This window comes from Pelodiscus sinensis, chromosome 1 (assembly GCF_052426305.1).
Source record: "Pelodiscus sinensis isolate ZL-2025 chromosome 1, ASM5242630v1, whole genome shotgun sequence".
NCBI lineage: Eukaryota > Metazoa > Chordata > Testudines > Trionychidae > Pelodiscus > Pelodiscus sinensis.
In genome coordinates, this window is record NC_143052.1 from 296211325 (window position 1) to 296229336 (window position 18012).

An 18012-nucleotide genomic window follows, 5' to 3' on the forward strand; every position below is an offset into this window, starting at 1 on the left:
CTGGAAATCTCAAACCTAGCACAAATAATAGTAGTAGGAAAAATATGGACAACTTTCTCTTCTTGCAAAAGTTAACAGTTACAATGAAATATTATATAGTTCTTAAAAAAAAAAAAAAAAAAAGTGTTTGACCCATGCTGTCTTTTGATCAGAGGCTGCTTTTTGAATGTATCTGGATGATATGTGGTGATCTCCAGCCTTGATAGGCAGTGTCTGGTTGCCAATGTAATAGACAAATGTAAATCATGATCATTGTTCTTTCTCATTTAAATAAAATTTTTTGGCACCAGTTGATTGTTTCAGTGGAGAAACTTGAGTGGAAAAATCAATATTTCATCCTTTTTTGTCTAGCCAGAAGCACATTGTTTAATAAATAACTGAATTGAGGGAGCGTATCTCTTGTGTTTGCTGGACAAGTAAAAATAGTATTTTGTGATAAGCTGTACTGCAGAACGCAGAATACAGTGGTCAATAATGTTTGTTTGGGATATCCTATAGTCATTTTAAGGAAATTGAGCTTGGAAAAACAACTTGTTGTGAATCCTTTTGTAACCTTCCTGTTTCCTAGAAATGTGATAAAGAAGATAAATACAGACGCCTCACTGAAACTATTGCAAAGCTTTGCACTTTTAACTAAAAAACAAAGTATGAAGGAGATACAGGATGTATTTTGTTTGCCTCTCCATTTGAAGGCAAAACTAACTTTACCACAGCCTTCCTGTTTTGGAATGTGTTTAGCACATGGAATACCAGGGTAATACCAGCCTCTGAAACTTTTTGTGGCCACCACTTTGCAGGGCTTTACAAGTAGTGGCTCAAAATCTAGACCTCACTCTTGTGCTCTAAGGTAGGTTAACAAGAAAAACTTAAAGTAATGAATAGTTTACCAGCACTTTAGAGATTAAAAAAACATGAAGATGGTATTATGAGCTCTCATGGGCACAACCCACTTCTTCAGATGAATGGAGTTACGAAAGGTCCAGTTTCTAAATAAATAGCTTATTTATTTTTCTAAATGAATAGGTTAACAATTTATTTTGTCTGCTCTCCAGATTAGGACATGGACGCAGGTGTTTTATAATGTGCTTCAGATTCTATGGGAGGGACTGTATTACAGCCTGATTTAAAAAATTGGAAGTTCCCAACTATTGATTCTGTGTCTAAGTAACAAGTGTACCAGACATGCACTTCAAATAGAAGTCCTCCTTTTTGTTCTAGTGATCATCCCAGAAAATCTTCTTCTGTTCTGCATCCCCAGAAAAATAACCAGAGAAACTGAGATTGTTCTATGCAATTTAAAAACTGGCATAGCTGTTGTGGAGGAATGTGCAATTTTTCTGAGCTGATGTATAACATACATTGTGGGTCAAGTCATTATTTTTGTGTGTTGGCCGCTTTTACTATGGATGTTTGTTTCAAAAGCTGTTTCTTTTCTACATAAAGATTTATTACTTAAATATAGGAATGTCTATTTTTTTAAAATTAATACAGGGAGGAGATGGCCATGCTTGGCAGTAGAAAATTATCAAACTTCCTGGTTCTAGATACTGAAACTTTTCCAAGTCTTGTTTGGCTGTTGTGCAATCTGCAGTTACATTTTAGTGTACAGCAGCATAAATTGGATGAGAAAATATCTTACACAGCAAGACTTGAGTTAGTGTTGTGTAAGCTGAATGTGAACTTGCAGCTGCTTCAAAAATAGAATTTGAGCACAACAAAAAATGACAGAACAGCATGTTGCTTTTACAGTGTCTGCTTGGTGAATGTCCTGTTTACATTTAGAATGTTTGTATTAGTAAAACTAATATGAAAACTTCAAATTATATGAAGTAGTTCAACATGACTTAAAAACTAGAATTCTCAGTCCTCATCTTAAGAGTGGACAAAGTAACTTGTTAACCTACCTTAGAGCACAAGTGTGAGGTCTAGATTTTGAGCTGCTACACGTAAAGCCCTGCAAAGTGGTAGCCACAAAGTGTCAGATGCTGAAGTATTTACAGCATATTATTTTTCACATTATTCACAGCATATTTAGTATGTGATATTCCATGTGCTAAACACATTCCAAAACAGGAATGCTGTGGTAAAGTTAGTAAAACTCACTGTCCATACAGCATTGACATTCATCCCTCCCACCACACCATGCCCAATTTAAAATAGATTAAGCAGAATAAAAATGAAGGAAGTAGCAAAGTGCCTACTGTGCAAACAGAATTAATCTCCTTGACCTTAGTCTCAGAGGGGTAGCTGTGTTAGTCTGTAACTTTAAAAACAAGTAGTCCTGGGGCACCTTAGACTAATAATATATGGATAGTATCATGAGCTTTTGTAGGCAAAACCCACTTCTTCAGATGAGCAGATGACCTTAGTTCAAGGATGGGCAAAGATACAGACTAGGAGCTGGATACAGCCTGCCAAGCCTTTCAGTCCACCCTACTGGATCCACAGACAGGGAGCAGCCCCAGGCCTCAGAGCGGCTGGCTGTTCCATCTGTGTCTCTGCACTGGGGGGGCTGAGGGAGAAGCATTGCACGCTGCAAACTGCCTCCTTCACCCAAACTCCATCTCCGTCCCCATAACATCCCCGGTACCTCAGTCCCCTACCGCAAGCTCCCTTCTGCACCCAGATCCTCCAACCATAGAAAAGAGCGACCCTTGACCACTTACCAAAATCTTGGAGTGGTCCCCCCAGCAAAAATTATTGCCCACTCCTGTCTTAGTCTGTGTAACTTGACATATTGGGTCCCATCCCCTTTTGTTTCTCCTTCTGTTAAATCATGTTGGTCAGTGACTTCAGTTGGGGCTACTTATGTGTAAAACAAAGTGTGTGTGTATATGTGGCAGACTTGGAGGGCCTTGGTTAAAATCCTTAGGGCAAAGAGACTATCTTCTTATTCTTGAGGTGCTAATCATGCTTCTGATACATAAGTTGCTAGCTCCAGCTATTAAAATTTTTGACTGCTTTTGATAAAACACATTTACACAAGAGCTTCCATTTTTATCCAGGTTTCTTTTTTTTCTTTCTGTGCCACTGGAAGGCACAGCCTAAGACCAGTGTCCAACATTGTAGCTGCTAGCCACGTGACTATTTGGCTGGTTGAGTGTGGCTAATTTCCTATAGCAGTAGCCACTAAAGTAGCTACTGCTTCAGAGCTGATTGGACACCACAGGCCTAAGACAAAGATGGTGCCATTGTCCTTAGCTGACTCACCAGCAATCTCAGGCCTTTTTGCTGCCAGCTGGATCTACAGGATATGTTGCAGGAGAAAGGGTCATCTCCTAAACAAAAAAACACTTGCTGGAATGCGACAGTCAAGCTTTCTGAGGCTGACCGTCTCCTGTACAAACTGCTTCTGGAGAGTGATGTTTCAGGAACAGCTATGCAGGTTCTATCCATCTGAAGTTCCACACTCTAATAATTAGTATTAAAGACACCCGTGTTTGAAGGGGTACGCTGACCAGAAAAAGGCAGAGGCAACTGTTGTCCTTAACGTTAATTTCTTTTATGAAATAGACTTTTTAGGACCAAAGCCAGACCTATGTCTAGCACACCACCACAGAAGACCACTTACTATGCTGATCCAGGTTATTTTAGAACCACACAAACTGCTGATACAACATTGTTATTTTCCTCACGTATGCCCTCTGTTCCAGTCTCCCTTCTTGTCTCCTTCCACAAACGGTGAACCACAGCCAGTGGCAGCTGTGCGGTTCCGTGCTATGGATGCTTTAGATCAGCGTTTCCCAAACTATGGTCTGCAGCCTGATACCAGGCCTCAGAAAAGAAATGCCGGGCCTCACTGTGCCTGGTGGCTGCCGGCCTTTAGGCCGATTCGACCCATTCAGTTGAATTGAACCCCACGCCCCTGAACCCGGAAGTGCCGGCGAGTTAAGAGCCGGGGCCCTGCTCCACCACTATGTGGAGCTGGGTCTCTCCCCGGCTCTGCCTGGAGCGGGCCCAGGACTCCCCCTCCCCTGAGCGTTCCCCTCGGCCCCGGACATCCCTGCCGCGTGCAGCTCCTCCTCGCCACCTGCCGCCCATGCGCGGCGTTGCACGTGGGCGGGGAGAACGCCCGGGCGTGACATGACGTCACGGCCCGGGGTTTTGAAACCCACGGGAGGCACGTTGCAGGGCCTGGCTGGCTCCGGGTTCGGCCTCCGGGGCCTGAGTGTGGACTCCAGCCCCGCAGCGTGGAAGAAGGTAGGGAACCTGCTCGTGTGGCGGCGGAGGCGGGGGGAGGGAGGAGGAGAAGGGGCTTGGGCGGGGGAGGGAAAGGCACCAAGGGACAGGGGTGCAGGAGAGAGAGACAAATGCCAGGGGGCCAAATGCAGACCATGAGGGAAAGGGCAGGAGGGGAGGTGTCAGTGGGAGGGGGGGACAGGGTGATGCTAGGAGAGGAGAGGGGAAGGGCATTGGGGGCTGGAGTGGGAGGTGCTGGGAAAAGGCTTGAAAGAAGGGGTGGGCATGAGGAAGGTCAGGATGGAGCAAATTGTGTGTGAGGGCACAGAGGGGCAGGAGGGGAATGGGGCAGAGACTGGTGAGGGGGTGGGTATTAGGGGAAAAAGAGGGCAAAGGGAGTGTCAAAGTCAGACAGGACTCACAGATTTGTCAGACCGCTCTGTTTATTAGCAGAGCTCTGCTAAATGCACCCAGAAAATGTGAGCACCATACAAGGTTCAAACCCCTTGATTTATACAGTCAAAAGAAAGCCTAGTTAACAGGATTAAAGAGGGGCAAAACTTCACATGATTAGTGTGAGACTAGTCAAGTATCTTCTTTTCAACATCAAGCACACAGCAATCTCCTGTCCATATCTCCCTAACACCTAATGTCTTTTTCCTGTTAACTCAGGCCCACCTGGCTAGCATGCTGATCTCCATACCTACAATCAACATGAACATACTTTTCTTCTTCCTCTTAAAAGACCAACAGTATTCCTTCAACTTATTCAATTATTACAGCACAATTCATATTTCTCTTACAGTATAATTCTTTCTACTTTCACAGGAGGCACCAGGAGGGTGCAGGGCTAAGGGAAGGTGCAGGTGCCAGGGGATTCTGGGGTGAGGAGGAGGGGAGAGCTGGCCACTGGAAGCAGAACTGGATGGGGGAATCAGGGGGTGTGAGGTTGGGGGCAGGGAGCTGGCCGGGGAAGATATGGGCAGGATGGGAGAAGCGGCCGCTGGAAGGAGGGCTGGACGCAGGCAGCGGGGCTGGCCAAGGGAGATTGAGAGGAGAAGTGGGGGAGAACTGGCTGCCCGGGAGGGGGTTGGGGAAAGTGGGGCTGGCCAGAGGCGCAGCAAGGGGAGCAGGGGGGAGGAATGAATCGGCCTGCAGGGAGTGGAACTGAACCGACCCCGTTCGCCCCTCTCCCCCCCCACCCACAAAACACGAGTTAGTCCGGCACAGGGATTCTACTGTCCTCCCTCACCACCCCCCCTTGAGTAGTTGCGAACTATCTAGCTGGTAGACACACTCATGCAGCCTGAGCACATTTACCAGCCAGGCAGTTCAAAACTACAAACTGATACATCTAGTAATAATACAACTTACCTACTGAGAAAATACCAGACATCTTATATGTCTGGTATTTTCTCAGTTTGTTTTTCATGTGTTTATATTTTTGGGCTGCAAAAAGCAGAACTGGAAAAAAAAAAAAAAAAAAGGATTCCAATTAAAGTAAAAAGTTTGGGAAACCCTGGTCTAACCAGCTTTCTGTCTGTCTTACAGCCCATTTATCCAATCCATATTCCTTAACTTGCTGGCAAGAATATTGTGGGTGGACCATATCAAAAGCTTTGCTAAAGCTGGCACTGGGAGATTTGGGAGGACCAGAAACAACTTATTTGAATATTCATCATTTGATTAATGAATATGCAAATGAGTATTACTGGTCCTCCAAAAGTTCGTGAATGGATTTACTGGTCCCCGTGTCAAAAAGTTTGGGAACCCCTGCTTTAGATAAAGTAGCATGGGCCCATCATCGGCTTATGCGTGCAGACCTGCAGCCCATTTTTAGAAATACTGTGCTACAGCATTGTTCCCTCTAACTTGTGTTAAAATAGACTAGGTCTCATGCATCAAGGAATGCACTCTACTTGACTTCTGTGTACTCTAATGCGTTGGCATTTCAGATGTTCTGAAAGGATTGCTTATGAACAAAAATGTTATTTTTTTTCCTCAAGAGAGATCAAATGATAGTGGGTTTCCTTTGGAAAAGGATGTTTCTCTAGCTGAGAAACAGCACCTAACATTGAAATTGACATTCAGCAATGAACTTTTCCTTCTGTAATAGGGAACTTCACAGATTAGGGATGTATGTGAGTAGTCAGCTAAGCGATATGCCTAGGCTTATCACAGTGTTTCCCAATTTTATTTGGCTGAGGAACCCTTTTCAGAATTTCAAGGAACCCCTAAGTTTGTCAAGACAAAAAAAATCCAAAAAAGGGGGGGGGAGGGACCCACCAATGCATGAAAATCACATTCCTTCCCCAAGACCCCACCCCACTCCCCTTCCTTGAGGCCTCATCTGCTCTGTTCCCCTCCTCTCCATCACTTGCCATCCCCGGCCTTATACACTCTCACTTGGTTGAGACAGGAGGTGTGGGGTGGGAATGAGGGATTTGGGTGTGGGAAGGGGTGAGAAGTACAAGCTCTGGGAGGGAATTTGGATGCAGGAAAAGGGGATGTTGGCTCAGGGAGGGGGCTCCAGGCTCGGGAGTGTTGGGTTCAGGTGGAAGGTTGGGGTGCTGAGCAAGCCATGGGCTTGTGGATGTGAGGGTGCAGGAGTTTGTGCTGGTTATGTGAGGGACCCAGGAAGAAGGTTGCGTATGACTGGCTCAGGACACAGATTTGCAGAGTGTGGATGGTGCAGGAGTGTTGTGGCAGAAGACTGAGGATGTGGGGATACAGGAGTTTGGGAACGTAAGAGGCTCAGGACAGGGGGTTCCAGTGTATGATGGGCTCAGATTTGGGGTCAGGTGGTGCAGGAGTGTTATGATGCTGCAGTGAGATGGGGGTTTGGCCCCAATTGGGGGCTTGTTGGCCAAGCTTCATTTTTAAATAAAATATGTCAAACTCAAAAGGTTTTAGCATTGTCTTTATTTATGAGAGGGGTAAGGAACCTGTTTTGAGTCAAAGGTCACTGACCCACAGGAGAGTCAGTTGGGGTCACACATGTGAGATGCAAAAAAAACCCCTCCAAAAACCCCCAAGCCTCAGTAATGTCCCAAATGTGCTGGTGGGGTCAGGGGACAGAGTGAAAGTGGGTGCTGAGGCTGGAGAGAGAGTGCTGCTGGATGGAAGGATGCTGGCTCAGGTGGCGGGGTGCTGGAGTCAGGGACATGGTCCTGCTGGACACTAGGGTGACTGGCAGGATGCTGGGACAAAGAACAGGGTGCTGCTGGGTGCTAGCGTGGATGGCAGGGTACTAGGGCCAGGGTGGTGCTGAGTCCTGGGGTGTGAGGCAGGGTGCTGGGGCCAGGGACAGGGTGGTGCTAGGGTGGATGGAAGGGCTGCCAAGGAGCGGGATAGAGATGGGGTGCAGGATCTGGGAAGGAGGTGGGGGGCGAAAGGGGGCAAGGTCTGGGTGGGAGGTAGAGTGCAGAAGCAGGCTTGATGTAGGGTGTCTGGCCAGGGGGAGGGAGCAGGAGCAGATTGGAGGTAGGGTGTCTGGCTACGAGGGAGGGTGCAAGGAGGGGACTTGGGTAGGAGTTGGACCTCCCTGATCTGGCACCCTCTGGACTTGACTTGTCCCAGAAGGGGGATTTTTGGACCAGGGGAAGGTCATTTCAGGGCTCCTGGTTCCTCCCCTACCCTTCCCTAGGCTTCTTTGCACCTCTATCCCCTCCAAGCCAACTGAGCTGCCCACCCCTGCTGAGTCCCTGCACCTCCCCCCAAACCATCCCCCACAATCCAAGGGAGTGCCGCACCAGTTCCCTGCAGCCCCTCACAGCCCAGCTGAGCTGCCCGTCTGTTCTGTATGCCCTCCTGCATCCACCTCATCCCAGCTGAGCCCTGCACTGGTTCCCTGTATGCCTCCCCCACAGCACAGCTAAGCCCCGTTTCCCTGCACCTCCTCTAAGCCCCGCAAAACTGCTGAGCCAAGCGCTGATTCCCTGTCCCTCCCTCCCCCTTGAGTCTAGCCCCGGTTCCTGGCATCTCCCTCCTCCTGCAGCCAAACTAAGCCGCACACACGCACACCCTCAGCTCAGCTCCCCGGACCTCCCCACTCTGCAACCCAGCTGAGCTCAATTTCCCTGCACCTTCCCCCTCACCATGCAGTCATGCTGAGCCACTGCTGATTGCCTGCCCCTGCCTCCCTCTCTCCCTTTCTTTGGCTGTGTCTACACTGGTGTGATCTTGCACCAAAGCGGCCGCTCTTGCGCAAAAACTTGCTTCCTGTCTACATTGGCCGTGTGTTCTTGTGCAAGTACACTGACGTTTTCATGTATGAAATCAGGGCTTCTTGCGCAAGAACTAGGATGCTCCCGCTCAGGAATAAGCCCTTTTGCACAACTGTTCTTGTGAAAGAGGCCAGTGTGGACAGGCAACCTGAATTTCTTGCGCAAGAAACTCCTATGGCAAAAATGGCCATCAGAACCATCTTGTGCAAGAGAGCATCCACACTGCCATAGATGCTCTTGTGAAAAAGCACAGCTCGCACATGACAATATGGACGTGTTCTTGCACAAGAACTCTTGCGCAAGATGATCTTGCACAAGAAACGGCCAGTGTAGACATAGCCTAAGAGTTTCCTCGCATGAGGAAAATGAATTTTGTGTTGTGCACCAGTACTGAGTTTATGGGGCTTGTTTGGATCTGCCACTGTGGCACCCAAGTTATTAATAAATATTTTTAAACCTTTACCTTTTCTCTGCTGCCATGTTTCCTCCCCTTGTTCCATCAGCTCCCCTGGTGTCTGCTGCCTCCCAACTCCTCACTCTCCTCTGCTGTCCTGACTCCTGCCTTTATCACTGTCCTCAGCCCTCCTGCAACCTGCCCCCCCTACATCAGCCCTTCTCTCCCCCCTGTGCCCACTCCTCCAGTAGCCCCACTCTAATCATGTGAGCTACCCCTCCTCATCCCCTCTTCTAACACCTCCCTCTACACACCTGCCCTGCCTCTCTCCTCTGGTGCTGGTCCCTCCCCTGCCAGGTGTCTGCCCTTCTGCTTAACCCCCAGAATCCCTTGGCACCTGCACCTTCCCTTACCCCTGCACCCTCCTGGTGCCTCCCCCGTCCCTCACTGTTCCTACCCCCTTTGCCCTCTTTCTCTCTGATGCTCACCACCCTCTGCCCCCATTCCCCTCATGCCCCTCTGTGCCCTCACATATGACTTGCTCCATCCCTGCTTTCCTCATGCCCACCCCTTCTTTCAAGCCTTCTCCCAGCACCTCTCCCTCCCCCTCAAATCCCCAATACCCTTACCCTCTCCCCTTCCAGCATTACCCTGTCCCCCTCCCACTGACACCTCCCCTCCTGCCTTTTTCCTCATTGTCTGCACTTGACCCCCTGGCATTTGTCTCTTCTCTACCCTGTCCTTTTGGTGTCTTCCCCTCTCCCCTCCCCCTCTGCACAAGCCCCTTCCTCTCCCAGCCCTTCCCCTTCCCCTACCTTCTGCCTTCCACTTTGCGGGGCTGGAGTCTGCGCTCCGGACCCGCAACTCAGCCGCGCGGCGCAATGCAGCATCCAGCAGTTTTAAAATCCTGGGCCGTGACATTACATCAAGCCCTGGGGTCTCCCCGCCTACCGGTTTGAGCATGCCACGCAGAGCAGCAGCAGCGAGCAAGGGGGAGCTCAGTGAAGGTTGCGCATGGCAGGGACAGGATGGGGCTGAGGCCAGGGGAGAGACGCGCTGGGGCCCGGGTAGGAGGATGCACGGGGAGCCATGGCCCGCTCCAGTTTCAAATATTGGTGGAGCATGGACGCCACGAGCCCATACAACTCGCTGGCCATGCCTCTGCTGGCTAGCCGGTTCTCTCTCTCTTTCAGAGGGGGCAGGGGAGTGCTGGCTCCTCACGGAACCCCTAGTTTTGCTTTGCAGAACCCCAGGGTTTCCCGGAGCACCAATTGGGAGACACTGGATTATCAGGTAGTTGAGTCAACTACTCATATTTCCCCTCCCCAAGGGGGAAACAGGAGTTGGTGCTGGGGGAATCTGGCTTAGGTCAGTTCCCCCCAGCATTGTCCTTGCATTGCTGGGTGTGGGGGTAGGAGAGGCTGGCCACGAACAGAGGCTGCTCTGGCATCAGCCCCTGTTCGTAGCCGACCACAGACAGGGGCTGTTATGACAGCTGCTCCTGTTCACAGGCTGCTGCCAGAGTAGCTCCTGTCTACATGGGATCCTAGCTCCCTGGTGGAACCAACCATCTGTGGACAAGCAAGCCCGGCTCATTCCCGACTCACACCAGGTCCGGGATCTATCCCTGCTGCTACTCTGCAGTTTACATGTATCAGGAACCCCAGCTCTTACTATATTCAAACTGCAGACCTGTGGGGGAGAGAGGGGGAGGAGGGGTAACTCCAGAGGCTTCCTCCCTTATCAACTAATCCATGTAGTTGATAGCTAATTGTGTAGCTGACAGAGATTGTTTACTGGCCTCTTAACATCCCTATTACAAATCTGATGCAGTGGTAATTAATCAAACACATTCCTCTTTCAGCATGTGAATGATTCTTGGTGTAGAGCTATTTCCTGGCTCATTCTTTTTCTCTGAATTCTTCCTACTCTCCTATCCAGCCCTTCCTCATGTTTATCATCAGGTGTTAGTCTGCCTTCTCTTTCCTAATCTCAGTAGTCTTTTAGCAACTGCTTTGTCCATATTGATTTTTTTAATGTAATAAACTTTGTGACAATTTTGTGATCTAGGAAGGCATTCTCTGAGACAGAGAATCTGAAAGATATTTGATGGTTTCTAGAATTTCCATATGATTCCTGCATTTAGGAATGGTAACAAGTTTCTCAAAGAAACAGCTCTCTGGAGCACTGTTAAAGGATAAGAAGCTTTTTACTTAAGGCTTAAAATCTCCTCCAAAGATGGCAAAAATCCAACCAAAGACTTGTTGGGATTAGGGGGGAGATTTGAATGGATAGACTACAATCAATTGCAGTCAGTTTGTCACTACAACAGTTTAACAAAAGGGAAAAAATGACACGCACTGCAGTTGACAGAATAAGCAATTTTGTAAAGTTTAGATATCCTTTATATTTACAAAGCTGTCTTGCAACAAAATAGCTTGTGGGGTGGCTGTGTTAGTTTGTAACTAAACAAACTTAAACAACAATGGTCCTTTAGTACCTTATAGAGACTGTACAAAAAGTAGATAGATAATATCACGCGCTTTCATCGCCTGAATAAGTGGGTTGTGCCCACAAAAGCTCATGATACTATCTATATATTTTTTTGGTTAGTCTGTAAGGTGCTACAGGACCAGTGTTGTGTTTTAAGGGTGTTTTTTGCAATAAAATAGGAGCTCTGATATTCCTGCAGCTGTTTGAGGAAATATTTCAAGTCTCCTCTCCACAGAACTTTAGTCATCAATCCATTGGTAGAGGGCAAGTAGGGGTTACTCATAATTACGTAGTGACTGGAAGTGGTGGTGGGTGGCTCTGTGGTTTAGAACCTTTGTGGGTTGTTTACCTACCTACAATATAGAATCCTGGGTAGTTGCCCTCATACTCCTTTTCCTCATTCCTCTGTTTTCTCCTAGTTTTAAACTGCAGTATAAACTTTCTAGGGCAGATGCTGTGTTAATAAAACATCCAGCACAATGGGATTTTTAATACTGACAGGAGCCTGTGGGTGCTACTAAAATTTAGAAGTTGCATATTTGAATGTGAGGACCAATAACCCTCGAACAGAAATATATGTACATTAATTACTTATATTTATTCCTCAGTGAGTCCCCTCCCTGTTGTTGGGTTAAATCTTTGCAGAAGCCACTGAAACACTTCAGTCCATATTTCTCAGGAGAGAGGGTTGAGATTCATATAATTCTTTTATGGGTAATTTTTTTTCTCAATTTTTTCCATTTTAGTTGCTAAAATATTTGATGAAACAAGAATTTATCTAATCCATTTATGCAATATCCTTTTTCTAGGGAGGATACTGTAAGTAAAGCAGATAGAACATTACTTTCTGCTGCAGGAGCCTGACAGATATTATTGCAGTCATCCATAATTCTTTCCCCAGTGGTTTCTTTGAAACTTTTGCCAACATAAGATGAGTGTATAAAGAATGGCTGACAAGTTTATCGTGTGTGTGTGTGTGTATAAATATATATTTTTTTAAAGGAGGATTCACACATTTATCTTCTGGTAAACCTATGACTAGCAATGTTCAATACCTTCTGTCCAAAAAGCTGAAATAGAAGGCATAGGAAGAGTGATCAAACTTTGCAGAGTGTTTTGAGTGTTAAGTTTAAAAAAAAAAACTTATTATTTATTATGTGGAATTGGTCTGAAGTGAATGAAATGAACTCTTCCTTGGCTTGTGGATCATGAACAAATTTGGCAAGACATAGGCCCTCTTTTAGAAAGTGTTATACATAGTTAGCAATAATAAAACTTGGTAAGCTCTTATCTACCATGTAGTTACAGAATCTGACTCTGTAGCAATGCATTCCGAGCACTAATATCTGTAAATTTCCTGATACTGATATCTAAGATAAATAGAGTTGGTTACAGCGAAATTCTGATTGACATATAGAAAACAAAAATTTTCTATGCAAGAGCATCTAGAAAATCATAGAATAGTAGGATTGGAAGGGACCTCGAGAGGTCACTGAGTCCAGTCCCCTGCCCTCATGGCAGAACCAAATACTGTCTACTAGACCATCTCTGATAGACATTTATCTAACCTACTCACACATTTGAGAATAGTATTTCCCATTTTGCTGGATCTTGAGGATAACTCAGTCACCTATAGGCAGGGCTTTGCATATCTGAGGATGGATACACAGCCTGCTTACCTACCTACCATTCATTGAACTGGCAAGATCTTGCAGGTCAAAATAGAGGTGCCCTGATAAAGATAACTAAAGAATTTTGCTTTTTGCCTGTTTGCGCCAGGTTCCAGACATTGCTTTTAGTCCCTTAAATTTACAACCCTCCCCTCCCCCCCCCCCCCACAAATTAGGATCTAACACAGGGGTGGGCAATGATTTTTTGATGGTGGGGCTGACTCCAAGATTTTGGTAAATGGTCCAGGGCTATGCTCTACTCTGGAAGCGGTGTGGGGTATGGGACAGAAGTTGGATGCAGAATGGAGCTTGGAGTAGAGGACTGAAGTGCAGGGTATGGGTTCAGGAAAGGATTCTGGCCTCGGGAGGAGCACAGGAGGATGTGCAGGATCTGAGAGTTGTGAATGGAGATGCAGAGGGTTTGGGTAGTAACCTGGGGCAGGGAGTTGTGGTGCAGGAAGGGGTGGGGTGCCAAAGGCAGGATCAAGCCAGAGGCACTTACTAGGCAGCTCCTAGCCAGCAGCCCAGGAGGACCCTCAGGCAGGCTCTGTCTCAGCAGCCCAAGGCTCAACACAGCTGGCTGTTCCATGTGGCTCTCTGTATCACACACCAAGGAGGCAAGGGAGAGGCTTTGTTGGTTTCTGGCCAATAGGATCTGAGAGATTGTGGTGGGGATGGGGGAGTAGTTCACGAAGCTGCCTCCACCCCCAGCAAGTAGTGCAGAGAGTCACGTGGAACAGCCAACTGCTTTGAGCAGTGTCGAGCTACTACATGCCAAAGGGTCCTGGTGGGGTGCACCATGGATTAAAAAGCGTGATTAGCTGAATCTTGCCCACCCCAATCTAACATCTGGGAAAAGTGTTTTTGTCAATGGTCCAAAAGTATTAAGTGTAGCTTATTGAGTAACATTATGTAGTAGTTTGTCAAACAGAATAGTTGGACTTGCATGCATGAACACACACACTCCTTGAAGAAACTAGAAGTAGAAGAAGAAAGTAGAAACTGGAACAATTTTGTATTTAAAAAGTGGCAATAAAATAAAGAAGTAATAAGATTATGTACTAAAGGGATACAGAAAGTGCAGTGTCACTCCTTGGGTGGCATAATTGTTCACTTGATGCAGTTTTTCTGTCTCTAGACTGCACAAAGATCTGTTGTGAAAGAACGAGAGAAGTGTCCATTGATTCATGGAGCACGCCCAGAAAAAAGTTTAAGTTGCTTAACTGGGCACAAAATATGACTTCTCTTTCAAAGGGACAGTTCATTTCCATGGTAATGTGACTTGCATTGTAGAGCAGCTGAAGAATGGATTTTCATGTGGGTGGGTGCTGTGTTACACTTCAGTAACTAAGCTACCAGAAGAGATACTCTATGCTTTATTACCATAATAAATCCATTTAAACTACTTTTATTTGTACTTCGCTTATGAGGTTTTAAAAATTCTGGGTTGAATTTCTGGCCAACCATATTGTACCAAGAGATGTAGAAAAATGTGCAGAATGTAGGCTGAAAAAGAGTCACTGTACAGAGGATAGTTGGCTTCTTCCATGCCCTTAAGTTCCTGATGTTAAATGTTTATTCTGCTTCCTGAATTTTGTAAGCAAATTAAATGTCTATGGAAAGATTAAGGGCCCTGCTCAATTTCTGTTCTATTCAGAAATGGCCAGCATCACTATAAATAAAAATAATGTGGATAAACCATCTAATAGAGATGGTTATTACCGAAGTTCTTAATAAGGATCCTGGACTCTTCAGGACTGTATTCATCAAAGAAAATGTAGCCTTTCAGGAAAGTAATGCAGCCTTGAAGATGTGAGAGTTCATTGCATTGTTTTCTGATGGTCTCAGATGGACTGAGTGCGTTCTTCGGTTCAAAGGATATTAAACTATAAACAAGGATTTATCATTATTCAGTAGGTCTCTAAAAACTAATATAATTATTTTCACAATACAAACTTAAGATGTAAAGAAAAAATAAGATTAAATGTGAACTTAGTTTTCTGCTGCCTGATTTGATGCTGGAGGTTGAGAGAGGAAGTTTGGAGCACACCATTCAAATAATCCATCTATTCTAATAATCTAGTACTGTATATTCTAAAATTTTCTATAGAACTTTCCATTTTAAAATCTTCGTGGAATAGAGTATGACAGTCTTCAGCTAGGGTAGCAGTGCTAACAATGGTAATTCTGGATATTTTGGGGACTAGCCAAAAAATTAAAATATTTTGGGAGATGATAAACTCAAAGAAAATTAGGTTAAAAAATTCATCTGAACATAGCCACCTAGTTGCTGGCAGTTAATGAATTTGCAGATGAGGTATTTTTTGGCAGGTTTAGTCTAGACTGCTGCTTGTCTTTCTATTGCTGCAGGCTGGTAAAGGCTTTGTTCCCATACTGTGGTAATAGTACAGCAAAGTGTGTGATGTTCTGGTTCCAAAGAAGCATACAACATTGGAAATTTAACAACAATAGGCCATACTAGTATGATGCAGGGGTTGGCAGATTGAATGGATTACAGTGTTGCAGGTCAGATTTTGTGAGGAGATCATGGATTATTTTGCAGGACCCAGAAACAGATAGTTTACTGGCCTTCTGGGAAAGAAGTCTGGAGAATCAAAATTGGAAGTTCTTGGGTCTGGGAGTAGTTTAGCAGCTTAAATGCTATATTACAAAAACTCTGCACCTCAGAGCTAACATTACTACTAAGATCAGTGTTAAGTGAAGACTGAAGACTACTGTTAGTCTGAGTTGTGATGCTGGTCTGTTTGCTGCCTTTGTTAAAGTCTTCTCTGCTCTGTAGAGGAGGGGAAAGGAAAAACAACAGCATTCACTGCCTGTTTGTGTTTTACATTCACCTTGTTCAGAAGAGGGGAAACCACTGCATCTCTGAGCTCACTTGGAAGCTTTGCTTTAACTCTCTCCTGGAGAAAAGTAAAAAGTTGGTTTGTTAAATAAGAGAGAGCAGTATGCTTAAAGGGCAGAAGTACTTGTGACAGCGGAACAGGTTTGCTTCCCAACTCCAAAGGACAGGGGGAATTGGAGTTCGCTCACCTCAGTACCGAGAGAGTGCTAGGGGATCACCCTGGGTATGTCTACCCAGAGAAGATCAAAGCTGCTGCTGTCAGTCTTCTAGGGTTCAAATTAGTGGTCTAGTGAAGACCTGCTAATTCGAACTGACGGGGTTCTCCAGTCAATGCTGGTAGTCCTGCTTCTACGAGGAGTAAGGCAAGTCAAAGGGGGAACGTGCTCCCTTTGACTTCTTGCAGTGTGGACCCTGCCAAAAGTCGAATCAAGGTACTTTTGACTTCAGCTACTAGGGTTGCCAGGTGTCTGGTTTTGAACCAGACATTCCAGTATTTGAGCTTTCTGCTCGGAAAACAAATGGAGAAAATATAAATGTCCAGTATTTTGTAGATTATGATGTAATGCCAAGTGTGTCCGGTATTTTTGAAACCATCTAGCAACCCTATCAGCTACACAATTGACATAGCTGAAGTTGCGTATCTTAATTTGACCTTAACCCATAGTGTAGATATACCCCCTGTGACTACTTGGTGAACCATTTATTAGACCTAAGAATTTTATTAAACTAACCAACCAAATTACAGATTAATTTTTGTGGGGGATGCCAGCATGCTGGCATACTGACCTTATTTGTCATTGTCTAAATTTACACTGTCTTAGCGTACCCGTTGGGTTTCTGTACTGGTGCTGTTAATAGCTGCTACTTGGTGGTTTGTTCCCATTTAAGTATACTGAATATTATGTTAGCAGCGCTATTAACATTTTTCATTTAATGTTAATAATTTGTATTACCATAATGCTGAGGAACCCTAGCCATGGATCAGGACCCCATTGTGCTAGACACTGTAATAACACAGGAGAACGGAGTTCTCTGCCACAAGGAGCTTAAATCTAAGACCATGTCAGTGCTACTAAGTTTTACCAGCAGCAGTTTTGCCAGCATGTAGCAGCTGGCACAGCTATTTCGCTGGAGGTGTGTTCACGTTTGGCTGCCTTTGCTGTTGCAGTGAGTCCCCATGATGCCAGGTTGTCTCAATGGCAGCCACACAGCACCGTGAAAAGGCGCCTCATTATCCCCATCACCACCATCTGGCGCATTGCTTTGTGGGAATGTTTTCAGGAATGCTTGGTCATACTTGGGGGGAGGGGCGGACTAGTGCTCTCAAGGAGTTAAGGGAATTTGGGGTCAAGGTCCCACAATCCCCTCTGATCAATCTGTTTTCTTATGCCAGTTTTCAGTCTCTCCACCTCACTGGCAAACATGCCTGCCAAGGTGATTGGTTGAGCTCTTGTGGCTGCTTCAGAAGCTGGGTGACTGATTTTGTTTTGTGTTTATGAAACCACAGTGTAGCTGCCTGTGCGACGCTACAAATGAAAGTACTAAGGGGAAGCGGATGTTGCGGATACTGAATGAAACTTGGCCAGTTCTGCAATTGGTTACTGGCAATTCTGTGCCCATGGAGCAGGTATTGAATGGTGAGAGCAGATTGTGAGGCAAACGTGGGATGGCCAGCAGTGGCTGCATAACTTTTGGATGCAGAAGGCCATGTTCCCAGAACTGTGCGCTGAGCTCACCCAGCATCAAAATGGGATCTGCTTTTGCAGTGGAGAGAATGGAATTGAGACAGGAGACAACAGATGGCTATGGTAGAGGGGTGGAGGAGTACAAGGAAATTGTGACTTTTGGCATGCATGATAGACTGCAGTCTCAAAACACAGTTGACGTGTTTTCCTTAAAATCTGCTGAGGGGTATTGAACCTTTCACTTGCTTGTCTGTAAATGGCAATTAAACCTAAAAAGGTGATTGTAACTAACTCTTTCTTTTTGAATAGTGTGAACTGAGTCTCCTAGTGTTGACACTGACAAATCACCTTGGGTTTTGAGTAGCATATATTCCCAAGAGCTACATAAGGAGTGTGTTTTATTAAACCATGAAAGAAGTATATTTCTATAAAGACTCAAGTCCGTAGCTCTATGAATTATCTGACTTTTATGAATCCAAGGTGCACAAGAACACTGTGAAGC

The 18012-nt window shown here is 45.7% G+C and overlaps 1 protein-coding gene across 2 annotated transcripts in view; it reads left to right on the forward strand.

Moving 5' to 3' along the window:
- WDFY2 (WD repeat and FYVE domain containing 2) overlaps positions 1–18012 on the forward strand; it is a 115277-nt gene that overhangs the window by 35580 nt on the left and 61685 nt on the right. The window contains exon 1 of one of the 2 annotated variants that reach the window (XM_075919095.2): positions 10487–12006. The exons of the other annotated variant lie outside the window; for it this stretch is intronic. The gene's annotated coding sequence lies outside the window, so the exon portion shown is untranslated. Of the gene's footprint in view, positions 1–10486; positions 12007–18012 lie in introns of those variants that run through there. 2 annotated transcript variants of the gene reach the window in all.